Source organism: Macrosteles quadrilineatus, unplaced genomic scaffold (genome assembly GCF_028750875.1).
Source record: "Macrosteles quadrilineatus isolate MER2022 unplaced genomic scaffold, UCM_ALF_1.0 Scaffold_2__2_contigs__length_208266976, whole genome shotgun sequence".
Lineage (NCBI taxonomy): Eukaryota > Metazoa > Arthropoda > Insecta > Hemiptera > Cicadellidae > Macrosteles > Macrosteles quadrilineatus.
The window spans coordinates 110,160,346-110,173,646 of NW_026542595.1; the positions used below are offsets into that span (position 1 = coordinate 110,160,346).

Genomic DNA, 13,301 nt, shown 5'->3' on the forward strand with positions numbered 1-13,301 from the left:
TTCAGTTGCTGTTATTCTTTACAGAATTTTACATATGCATATATCTTTTATCAACTGTTAAAAATATAGTTCCTGTTCCTGTTTTATTGTATGTTATAAAGTTTGTTTCAGCTGTTATTATTCCTTGTTAGATATTTATTTGTTTGTTGAATATTTGTAATCTGAAAGTATATACTCATGTTAAATAATTTTAAGAATATTCCTTGCATTTACACTTGTTCTTATTTTTGAATTTAATTTATTTTCTAAAGTTTCTGTACAGTAATAGTTCACGACTGACTCAAGATCAAGATAAAGATGGAAAAGACAATAGTATTATAAGAAACGCTGCGGACAAGCCTTTTTTTAAGGCTTATGCAGTTTTGTATTATATAAGTTCATTGTATATGTGCTGTACCAAGTAATAAAATAAATAATCATTTTCAAATTTTGCATGGTGATAAAGACCATACAGGGTGTCCGGTCATAAGTGTTAAATAAAATTTTGCATCAAACTATATCAGTGAGTGCTAACAATTATATGGCGTTAAAAAAACTCTCTAAGGAATCCCCCCCACTGGCTCTAAAAATTTGTATGTAATCTTTATGGGCAGTATTTGACACAAAAACAAAGACACAAGATCAGCTGTTGACTTATTAAAGGACTTAACTGAAACGGCTACTTTAAAAAAGGTCGCAGGTAAAAGGAATTACTGTAACTGTTATCACCGATATTAGAACAGAAACGGTATGGTTCATAAACATAAAAAATGATGTCACTAGCTTTTTATTATAATAATAGTTGTTTTATTACAAATCCAGTTATTTTATTATAATAAACCTTTTAATTGGAAGTCAACTATACTTTTTATACTAAATAAATTGTTGTTAATTTAATTCCCTCATCAGTAGATTGAAATATATATAAAAATAGTCACACAATGTCCACAAAATGTCAATATCAAGCAGCTGATTCGAATCCTATCTGGTGTTTTCTAGTTATGTTTAATTTTTTTACTCCTATTATGGATACTATAATAAAAAGTGTTCTAATAGTTACATGAATAACGAAACCCGGTTCTTATAAAAAAAAGTTGACCCATAAATTGAACTAGGTATATGTTGCTTGAAATCGAGCAATCGTAAAGAAGTACATAAAGGAGTTATTTAAAAACAAATAACTTGTTTAAGAACAAATATAATTTATAAATTCCGATGAGTCTAAAAGAGTCAACTCAAAGATTACGTAACTAATGATAATACTCACAATGTAACTTACCAGTTCAACATAATCAACATTTCTTGTAAATATTTTATCATGTTTCAAAAGCTGATCTGGCTTTAGCATGGTGGAAGGAAAAAAACATAGGTGTGCTATTCCCGTCATATTCTGATGTCACTTGGATTGCAAACAAAAGATCACCTGATTATAACTGTCAAATTAGTATATGTATTTGTTTTGATTTGGTTGTTATTGTTTTTATAATGTGTGTTTTTATAAAAAAACATTAACAATCAAATCAAAACAATTACATACTAATTTGACAGTTACAATCAGGTTATATCTTTTGTTTGCAATCCAAGTGACGTCAGAATATGACGGGAATAGCACACCTATGTTTTTTCCTTCCACCATAGGCTTTTAGTGTGTTGTAGAAATGTTTCCCACTTATAGCCACAATAGGTTGTCCATGTTGGTCTTTGTCAATGATAATGTAGTTTGCGTGGTATCACCCATTGTCACCAGTGCGTTTACAAATTTCAGTCTTTATTTTAATAGCACCAAATAACCATTAACTACCTGATTTTCTGCATAACCTCTCTGTCACAATTTTACAATTAACATATGTTCTTCTTCTCACTTTAAATTTCTGACAACAGCTGGAGTTTCATAACAATTTTTGTTTCCCGTGTTAATCTTATGGAGAAATACGAAACTTTAAAGGGCCCCAGGTCCTCACTCTCTAATTATTTCCCTAAAAAGAAAGTTTCTTGCACAACTTCACGTTATGCTCTTTCCAATGACACCAAAAACATGTCAATCGGTTCAGTAATTTCGGAGAAGTAATTGTCACAAAAACCTGCTTGCGTACCTATTTAATAAGTATAGATACAAAATTAGGTACATCAATCTCCTTAAAACCAAATCACAAATCCTTCAATCACTCAAAAGTCACAATAAATCATTAATAAAAACACAAACATAAGCTGTTATAAACTTTAGAATATTGCTATGCCTTTTTAATAGTGTGTCATCAAAATATATAAAAAAAACAACATTTCATTTCAGTACATCAATACAGGAATAGCGATCTATACTATATAAAGTTGGAAATGATTAATTTTCCAAGTATCGAAATATAAGAAGGTTTCTACTGACTTATACAATCCCCGCCCATAGAACAGGCACCCCGCTAGTGAAAAATATCAAGATATCGCTTTTTACCCAAGACAAGGTCAGTTAGTGAAAGTAATCATTTTAACAAAGATAATAATAGTTATTTGTGCCACTAGTGAGCAAAGTGATAAATTGACTCACTCGAGAGAAATACTTACTCACGAGCCGTAGGCGAGTGAGGAATGGTTTCTCGAGTGAGGCAATTGCACTTCGCACTCGAGCTGCACATTATATTTTTCCTACAGTTACCATAAAACAAATAAATTGGTAAAGAAACGTGACATATTTTTACACAGAGGTGAACTTTTAATATGACATTTAATGATACAACAGTAAAACAGCTGACCAGCTGATTTACAGCCAGTGCTGCCAACGTATTTCGCGCACATACAACCTTGTCTGCATGTTACGCGCTCACTATTTTGTGCCTTCACGTTGCAAATCTGGAGTGAGACAAAGTAATTAGAGTGAGACAATGTTAACATTGTCTCACTGATGAGCGAATTGGCCACTTTGCTTTCTCAAATCAGTGAGAGAACATGTACATTGTTAGGTAACTGTAGGAAAACAGTATTTTTTTACCAGGCAGAAGTACAAACAAATATTAAAAATGTAAGAAAACATCTTCATAAAAACAATAAAATTAATTTAATTTAATAATCTAAATGAGAAAAAAATTTAAATACTGATGTTCAAAATAAATGTTAAACTAATCAACATAATGGATCTAAACTGATTTGTCTCCACTTCTTCAGCCTCCTCTCCCCCAACCTCCATGCCTCCATCGCCATCCACCCTGTCATCAGGCCTGGATATAACAGAACAAAAATTAATATTAAAAACAGTATTCTGAACAGAACAAGAGTCTTTTTATGCATACTTCTATCATTATTTAATGTACTCAGTGGCGTACTGAGGGGGGGGGGGAGGTTTGCACCAGGCCCCACACCAACATAGGCCTCCAAATCAGGGCTGTATTCCCCTAACGGTGGACACTGCGATTGCCAAGGGCTTCGGCCTAGGAAGGGGACTCACTTGGGGCCTCAAAAGAATGCTTTTTCTCATGGAAAATTTTCCCACAATCTGTTAGAATTAGGGGATACAATAATCCAAGTTTGTCTTGTATTCTCATGATAGCCGAAAGCATCTGCAAAGATTGCGTGATCGAAATTTACGACTACCAGCGGGTAGTCGTAAAATATAGCCTACATTTCCTAAAAAACAAAAGCAGATTTTTGGGCACATCTCCAGTTAAAATGCTGGTTAAATACTAGTAATTCAGGAGGGTTATGCGACATAGGCTTGGGGGCAATGGACACGGCCCTGGATTTATAAGTATTAAATTTAAGTAAATGGCAAAACTTACCATTAGTTAGTTCTCTTCAATCTTAGTCTTTACTTCGCCCCATCCTCCATCTCCTCTCCCCTGTATTCTCCAATGTCGGAGGATATTAATTACAACGCCCCCATTTTACTGGTAGGCTTCAGTTCTGTACAGAAATATTGCAAAATATAGTGTTATACAAATACTTTGAGTCCAACAAATAATACAAGTCTGTACACTCCTTTCTATATTTGTGATATTCAAATAGGTACAGATAATAGGAAAATGTTTGAGCAAATCTGGGTCAAGTTAGTACAAATATTATAATTTGTAACAATAATTTGGTTTAGACAAAATAAATTGGTTTAACACGTTCGCTACCACAATTATATAAAATTTACGTTTGCATAGACTAGCGACGCAATTGTGCGTCGACTCGTTTCTCACAATAGACCACCGACGCATATTTGCGTCAGCTGATCATATTGAAATAGACTAACGACACACACTTGCGTCGGTGTTCAATGTTATTAATAAGCGTATTTCTTAGCAACGGTCTATTTTAAAGCCCTGATTTTATCGTATCAGTCTAGAGGGATATCTGCCGCAAATGTGCGTCGCTTGGTGTGTGGATATGACGATTGGTTACGTCACACAACAGTTGGCAACATTGTTGTTTACATTGTGCATTCCGCGACATCTCAGAACAGATGTAAACGTTATAACCTTCGCAGTTTTGGCGAGTGTTTGGAGTTTCTTAATTTGTTTGAGTAAAAGCTTGAAACAACCAAATTTACAACGACGCTTAATCGTGCGTCGCCTGGTCTATTGAAACGAAAATGTAGGTAATCTTTTTATCTGGATTTTATTAAATAGACTGACCGACGCATATATGCGGCGTTTTAAAATTTGCTCAAAACGATAAATAAAACAATATTTATTGCTTACTAATTCACTTAAGGTCAATATGAAGTCAATTAGTCCATTTAAACGATATTTCTCTTTTGGTCTGTTGGCAATGTTATTCCTATATCACTTGGTTTGTAAGCAACGTCATAATCATTCCTTTTGGTCTGTAGGAGTGACCGGACCGACGCATATGAGCGTCGCTCGGTAGCGAACGTGTTCAACATTAATTCTTTGTTATTTCCCAATTTGCAAAAATGCAAGCTCTAGCCTAATTAAGACATTTCCAAACAACATGTTTCGAGATGTAATCCAAATGCATTTTAAGTAGGGGCCTAGTTTTGAATGTTTATAAAAAAACTATAAATTTGCATAAAGATTAATTATCCTTATGTTCCACCAAAAACTATTAATAATAGTTTATTTGTGTAGGTAACTAGTGGGCGAAGTGGCACTTTGCTACACATGAGAGAAATGTTTAACGCACGAGCCGTAGGCGAGTGTGGAAAGTTTGTCGAGTGCAGCAATGGCAGTTTGCACTTGTGTTACACATTATATTTTCCCTACAGTTACCATAAAACATATAAATAATTAGTTGTTCAAACTCTGTTCAACACAAAATGCAAATGATTCAGTTTGGATCAGTGTCTATGGTTGTCGATAATATGGAACCCACCCAAATATGGACAGTAGGCCCTCCGGATAACACTTACCAAAGTACTGATTTGAACTTTGAATAACTTAGTTAACAAACATAGCCTAAAATCTATCACAAAGGGGAAAGAATGTTGACTCACCTCACTTAAGTTATGGTTAGACCAAGGAACATTATCACGGCAGTATGGTAATTGCCTCCAGGGTCCACAACTCTGGTCTCTCTTTCTCTCTCATCTGCTGTGATGTCGATGGCAATGTCGTCCAGAAAGGTTAGTCCTCTTAACTTATTGGTTCAAGACAATATTTAAAATAGAGACCAATTTGGGTTCAGGTCAAATTACTGCCTTTGCTCCAGGATCATCTATAAAATTAACATTGATGTCATCAGCAATGAATGATATAATCCAAGTCAGAATCAGAATCAGAATCAATATTTTATTCCATTAGACATGTACATGCATTAGGATACGTCAAAAAAGTTGAATACATGTTGCAAAAACACAAGTCAAAGATAAATTACAGTACATAACAAATAAGGCATAAACAAAAAAATCAAATAGATACAAAGGTCATTTAGATGGCACAGTGAAGACTACGGTATAATTACAGAAAAAATAGATAACAAGATATAATTTAGTTAAAAAAAAAAATACTTAGAACAAGGCAGTGACTAGATTATGATTTCTTTGGTTGAACATTCAAAAAATTCTCCCAGCCCATAAAAAGGGTGTACAGTCAGCCACAGAAGAATTTTATTTTTAGTCTAGTCTTACACCAAATACAAACAGCTCTAGAATATTTTACAGCACTTAAGTTTACGTCCTACACTCATTCCAATGAATATATTTCTTTAATACTTTCTTTCTTATTACTTGGCGACCATACAAAGTAGCCAAGTACGAATGGAAATGAGTGTAGGATCAGGATGAGTGGCGCGATCTTGTAGTCTTGTTAGTGACTAAGGCCGACATTCCTTAGACACAGCTGTTAATTAATCTTACTAATATTATAAATGTGAAAGTTTGTGTGTTTGTTTGTTTGTTTGTTTGAAGTTCAATCACGCATAAACCACTGGACGGATTGGGCTGAAATTTGGCATGATGATAGCTCACATTCCCGATTAACATATAGGCATATTCTTATCTCAAAAATCCATTCGGGCTCCGCCCCAGTGGCTCTGTAGTTTCCCATGTTAACCTTATGAGTATTCATATTTAAAGGAAATTAAAATATTTAGTCAGCTGTTTCAACTAAAGAAGTGGGTTCTATGATATACAAAAGCATTAAAAAGTTATAAGATTTACCAACAGGGTGCAGCACAATATTTTTTTTTTCTAAGCAGCAACAAAAAACTGTGATAGGCAATGAGAACTGTCAAAGTAGGATTATTTATGATTATGTTTATGTTTTTGATGTCATAAATAATTTGTGATTTTTCGTGAATTTGTAATAATTTATTTTTCTTTATTGTTTACGTGAAGTGGTAGAACATTATGGCTATGGTAGATGTGTAATACCATTAGTATACCGTAAATTTAAAGAAGCAAATTTTATCAAACTTTTTCCTCCCCATTGCAAACGCAAAGCTTGAGTATAACTGCAATAAGCATATTAAACTTATATGCCAGCCCCGTACGAAGGACGGGTACTCTGCTAGTAGCCCATAACTTACAGCTAATGGCAACTAAGGGACCTACAGTTTATAGTGGAATCCGAACCACATTATTGCCTTGGTCTATAGCCTATACGAATTGGTCTTATTATCAGGATAGTACTGCGGATAGTCGTAGTACTCACTCAAGCGGACGTTAATCCACACCAGGGAGTATCGCATCCACAGTGCATGCCTATAAATATCCACAATTCGTGACCTCCTAGTAGCTGGATTACAGGACGACGCCACCCGTCCCAGTCATATTGATTATTTCATTCGATAAACTTAGGCCTATATCAATTTTGGGTAATGTTAGGGTGAAACCTAACCTAACTAACGGAATGAAATATTCAAAATATTAAATAGTCTAACTTATGTATTCATATCGGGTACAGTTTCTTAACTGGTCTATGCTAATATTGATTGAAACTATCGAATTGAAAATATTGATTAGTAATCGATATTTTTAAATACATCTATTGCAAAATAAAACTATCATAACCTAACCTAACCAACCAAACTTGCTGATGGTGAAAAAATCGCATGAAGGTTTACTAATCGAAACGATAGTTGCAATCGATATTAGCATAGCCCAGTTAAGAAACTGACCCTTAATATCTTTCATTTGAATGAATAAAGGACATAAACTAAAGTGCAGCCGCATATTTTTACATAAACAAATTCTTAAAGTTGACACTGGGTCAATGGGAATAAGAGACAATCCTAATAGCCTAATGATATGCCTATTCAAACATTTGCTACAATTAATATTGCTTGATGATTCAGAATTAGCCTACGAATAAGCTGTATCTTAAGTTCTTGTTGGTGTCTTACTTTACTTTACCTTCTTGTTGGTGACTAAAATGTCTGTTATCATGTTGATTAGCCTACATAACCTACCTATACAAATTATTTCACATTGTTTCCCTTAAAAACTATTGTTTGTAACACACGAGTCACTAATTTTCCTGTAAGCAAGGAAAGAAATAAAAAAGATAAATATTTACAATATAAAAGTAATAACTTAATGCTTAGTCAAAATGGCCAGCTTTTCATTAGTACAGTAATTAATTGTCCGTCGGAATTCGGAATTAAATATTGCGACTCGTGAGTTGAGGAACTGAACGATAAATTAGAACAACTCCTTTTCAAGAGTAGCTCCGAAGAACGGGAGCTTGTCGATATACTGGGACTATTTCAGTGTCGACATAGTGAAACTATTTCATTGTCGACAATATGGGATGTCGACAATTTGTGGTGTCGATCATTTGCGACGTCAGTTATTTGGGATGTCGGTTAAGTGGGAATATTCCAGTGTCGACAAACTGGGAATAATTCAGTTTCGATCAATTTCTATGGTTGTCGATATTATGGAACCCACCCGTACTATTTTGTATTGCTCTAAGCTTTTATTTTCTTATAACACATGTACAATTTAAGGTTACATGCACCTCAACTAATTTCAGCAATAAAAACTTTGGGAAATGGTTTGGAACATAATTTTATAACCCGTCGAAAGTTGTCTGGATTTTACAGAGTGAGCGGTATGTAAATGACTAGGGGGACTTCTAATCATTTTCCACCACTTTTATTTTCTTATAATATATATACAATTTAAGTTTACATGTACCTCAATTAATTTCAGCAATAAAACGTTTGGGAATTGGTTTGTAAAATAATTTTATTAACCGTTGAAAGTTGTCTATTCCATAGAGTGCATTAATGATTCGGGTGATTTTTAATCATTTTTCACCACTTTTATTTCCTCAGACATTTTTTATTGAGCGGAGCGAGCGAAGCGAGCGAAGCTCTTATACGTCGACTCTTATGCATTTCGTAATACGCAAACTCCTCCTAGACGGATGAATCAATCGTTTTCAAATTTTGCATGGTGATAGAGACCATATCGGTGAGTGCCAACATCTATATGGCGTTAAAAAAGTCTCTCAGGAATCCGCCCCACTGGGTCTCAATACTTTGAGAATACTCAATACAATACTCAATACTCAATGCCTTTGCTCAATACTTTGAGAATGTGTTCAAACCAAATGCGGCAGTAAACAACGAGGAAGAGATACTTGAATATTTGGATGCTCCGCTACAACTTGACTTCCCATTGCAGAAGTTCAAACCATCAGAACTAAAATCAATCATCACCAACAATCTTCATTCTGACAAGGCTCCAGGTTACGACCTCATAACTGGTAAAATACTTAAAGAGCTTCCACGAAAAGGAATAATGTTTTTGACTATTTTATTTAATACAATGTTAAAACTTGAATATGTACCAGATCATTTCAAAAGAGCACAATTGATAGTCATTCCGAAACCTGGGAAGCCCCTTGACCAGGTAAGTTCTTACCGACCCATAAGTCTTTTACCAATAATGTCTAAGTTATTTGAAAAACTTCTTCTGAAAAGAATAAAAGAACTTATTGGCGAAGATGTGATTCCTGCACATCAGTTTGGTTTCAGACGGAAACACAGTACCATAGAACAGGTTCACCGAGTTGTTGACGTGATACGTCAATGTATGGAAGATAAAAAGTTTTGTTCAGCTGCCTTCTTGGATGTTAGCCAGGCATTCGATAAGGTGTGGCATGTTGGCTTGTTATATAAAGTAAAAAAGTTTTTACCTCATTCAATTTATAGCATTTTAAAATCCTACCTTCAAAACAGGACTTTCCAAATTAAATATCAAGACGTCCTCACTAACCTACGTCCAATTGAATCTGGGATTCCTCAAGGAAGTGTCCTCGGGCCGTTTTTGTATATTCTCTACACAGCAGATCTCCCAGAAAATGAGTTGGTAGAAATTGCTACATTTGCGGATGATACTGCGGTTTTGTCTGTTCATCGTGATCCATTTCAAGCTTCTCTAAATTTACAGCAAAATCTGAACATAATTACTGATTGGTTTAAGACATGGAGGTTCAAAATTAATGAAACTAAATCTGTCCACATTACTTTTACTCTAAATCAAAATTCTTGTCCTCCTGTCACAATAAACAACACCCAACTTCCCGAAGTAACTGAGGTTAAATACTTAGGTATCCATTTAGATAGGAAGTTAACTTGGAAAACACACATTTGGAGAAAACGGCAACAACTAAATTTAAAATCTAATCAGTTAAATTGGCTCATTGGAAGAAAATCAAAACTTAGTCTAGAAAATAAATTATTGCTATATAAAACTATATTGAAACCAATCTGGACATATGGAGTGCAACTATGGGGCTCAGCGAGTACTTCTAATATAGAAATTCTCGAAAGATACCAATCGACAATGCTGAGGAAGATAACAAATGCACCATGGTATGTCAGCAATAGGACACTACATCAAGACCTTAAGATGCCTACAGTTAAGGACGAAATCATGAACATAAGTGAACGATATATTACGAAATTGGAATCTCATCAAAATCATTTAGCTCTTAACTTATTAAACAACGTGGATACAATTTACAGACTTAAGAGGCCATCGATTCTCGACCTGCCCTACAGATTTTTGTAAAGTGTTTTTATTGAAAAAATTGTTGTTGAGAGTGCTCAACAGCTATTTTTAATGTTCCAAAGTCAATTTTTCGTATTACATAGTATTTACTTATTGTTCAATAGATATTAGAACAGATTGTAAAGTAAATAAATAAAAAAAAAAAAAAAAAAAAAAAAAACTGGGTCTCAAAGTTTCAATGTAATCCTTATGGAAGTAGTATTTGACACATAAACAAAAACATATGATCAGCTGTTGACTTTTGAATGCAGTAGATAAAGAAATAGCTGATAGCATTAATCCACAGTTATTAGAACCGGAACGGTATGGATCATAAATATAATCAAATGACGACACTAGCTTGAGGTCCGTGACGTAGGAAGTGGTGAAGAAGGAAGTAGTAAAGGAGAGCAGTCTGGAGTGTGGAAACTGTTTATGACGATTAGATTTAGGTATCTGCATTCCTAAAATTTTATAGGAAGGGAGGAAAACTGGTCCGCGATGTAGGAAGTGGAAAAGGAAGTAGTCAAGGCGAGCTGTCCCGAGTGTGGGGACTGTTTATAACGATTAGATAAAGGTAATATTAAAGGCATTCCTAAAATTCTATGGGAAGGGAGGAAAAGGGGTCCGCGACGTAGGAATTGGTGAAGGAAATAGTCAAGGCGAGCTGTAGGGAGTGTGGAACTGTTTATGACGATTATATTAAGGAAGTAGTAAAGGAGAGCAGTCTGGAGTGTGGAAACTGTTTATGACGATTAGATTTAGGTATCTGCATTCCTAAAATTTTATAGGAAGGGAGGAAAACTGGTCCGCGACGTAGGAAGTGGTAAAGGAAGTAGTCAAGGCGAGCTGTCCAGAGTGTGGGGACTGTTTATAACGATTAGATAAAGGTAATATTAAAGGCATTCCTAAAATTCTATGGGAAGGGAGGAAAAGGGGTCCGCGACGTAGGAATTGGTGAAGGAAATAGTCAAGGCGAGCTGTAGGGAGTGTGGAACTGTTTATGACGATTATATTAAGGTATCTGCAATCCTAAAATGCTATTGGAAGGGAAGGAAACAGGTCCGCGACGTAGGAAGTGGTGAAGGAAGTAGTAAAGGCGAGCTGTTCGGGATATAGAATCTGTTTATGACCCTTAGATAAAGGTACCTGCAATCCTAAAATGTTATGGGAAGGGTGGAAACAGGTCCGCGACGTAGGAAGTGATGAATGAAGTAGTCAAGGCGAGCTGTCGGGAGTGTGGAAACTGTTTATGACGATTAGATTAAGGTATCTACAAACTTAAAATGCTATGAGAAGGGAGAAAACAGGTCCGTGATGTAGGAAGTGGTGAAGGAAGTAGTAAAGGCGAGTTGTCTGGAGTGTTGGATCTGTTTATGACGATTAGATAAAGGTAATATTAAAGGCATTCCTAAAATTCAATGGAAATGGAGGAAAAGGGGTCCGAGACGTAGGAATTGGTGAAGGAAGTAGTAAAGGAGAGCAGTCTGGAGTGTGGAAACTGTTTATGACGATTAGATTTAGGTATCTGCATTCCTAAAATGTTATAGGAAGGGAGGAAAACTGGTCCGCGATGTAGGAAGTGGTAAAGGAAGTAGTCAAGGCGAGCTGTCCCGAGTGTGGGGACTGTTTATAACGATTAGATAAAGGTAATATTAAAGGCATTCCTAAAATTCTATGGGAAGTGAGGAAAAGGGGTCCACGACGTAGGAATTGGTGAAGGAAATAGTCAAGGCGAGCTGTAGGGAGTGTGGAACTGTTTATGACGATTATATTAAGGTATCTGCAATCCTAAAATGCTATTGGAGGGGAAGGAAACAGGTCCGCGACGTAGGAAGTGGTGAAGGAAGTAGTAAAGGCGAGCTGTTCGGGATATAGAATCTGTTTATGACCCTTAGATAAAGGTATTTGCAATCCTAAAATGCTATGGGAAGGGTGGAAAACAGGTCCGCGACGTAGGAAGTGGTGAAGGATGTAGTAAAGGCGAGCTGTTCGGATATAGAATATGTTTATGACCCTTAGATAAAGGTATTTGCAATCCTAAAATGCTATGGGAAGGGTGGAAAACAGGTCCGCGACGTAGGAAGTGATGAATGAAGTAGTCAAGGCGAGCTGTCCAGAGTGTGGGGACTGTTTATAACGATTAGATAAAGGTAATATTAAAGGCATTCCTAAAATTCTATGGGAAGGGAGGAAAAGGGGTCCGCGACTTAGGAATTGGTGATGGAAATAGTCAAGGCGAGCTGTAGGGAGTGTGGAACTGTTTATGACGATTATATTAAGGTATCTGCAATCCTAAAATGCTATTGGAAGGGAAGGAAACAGGTCCGCGACGTAGGAAGTGATGAATGAAGTAGTCAAGGCGAGCTGTCCGGAGTGTGAAAACTGTTTATGACGATTAGATTAAGATACCTGCAATCCTAAAATGCTATGGGAAGGGAGGAAAACAGGTCCGCGACGTATGAAGTGGTAAAGGAAGTAGTCAAGGCGAGCTGTCCAGAGTGTGGGGACTGTTTATAACGATTAGATAAAGGTAATATTAAAGGCATTCCTAAAATTCTATGGGAAGGGAGGAAAAGGGGTCCGCGACGTAGGAATTGGTGAAGGAAGTAGTAAAGGCGAGTTGTCCGGAGTGATGGATCTGTTTATGACCATTAGATTAAGGTATCTACAAACCTAAAATGCTATTGGAAGGGAAGGAAACAGGTCCGCGACGTAGGAATTGGTGAAGGAAGTAGTAAAGGCGAGCTATCCGGAGTGTGGAAACTGTTTATGGCGATTAGATTAAGGTATCTACAAACCTAAAATGCTATTGGAAGGGAGGTAAACAGGTCTGTGACGTAGGAAGTGACGAAGGAAGTAGTAAAGGCGAGTTTTTTGGAGTTTGGCA

The 13,301-nt window shown here is 35.9% G+C and overlaps 1 long non-coding RNA gene across 1 annotated transcript; it reads right to left on the reverse strand.

The window, feature by feature from the left end:
- Window positions 1-2,060: 2,060 nt before the first annotated feature.
- On the reverse strand, window positions 2,061-7,993 carry LOC128986830 (uncharacterized). Its single transcript, XR_008490159.1, has 4 exons — window positions 7,819-7,993; window positions 5,405-5,625; window positions 3,744-3,867; window positions 2,061-3,185 (listed from the first exon to the last, which is right to left on the reverse strand). It is a non-coding gene; the product is annotated as an uncharacterized LOC128986830 (long non-coding RNA).
- Window positions 7,994-13,301: the final 5,308 nt, after the last annotated feature.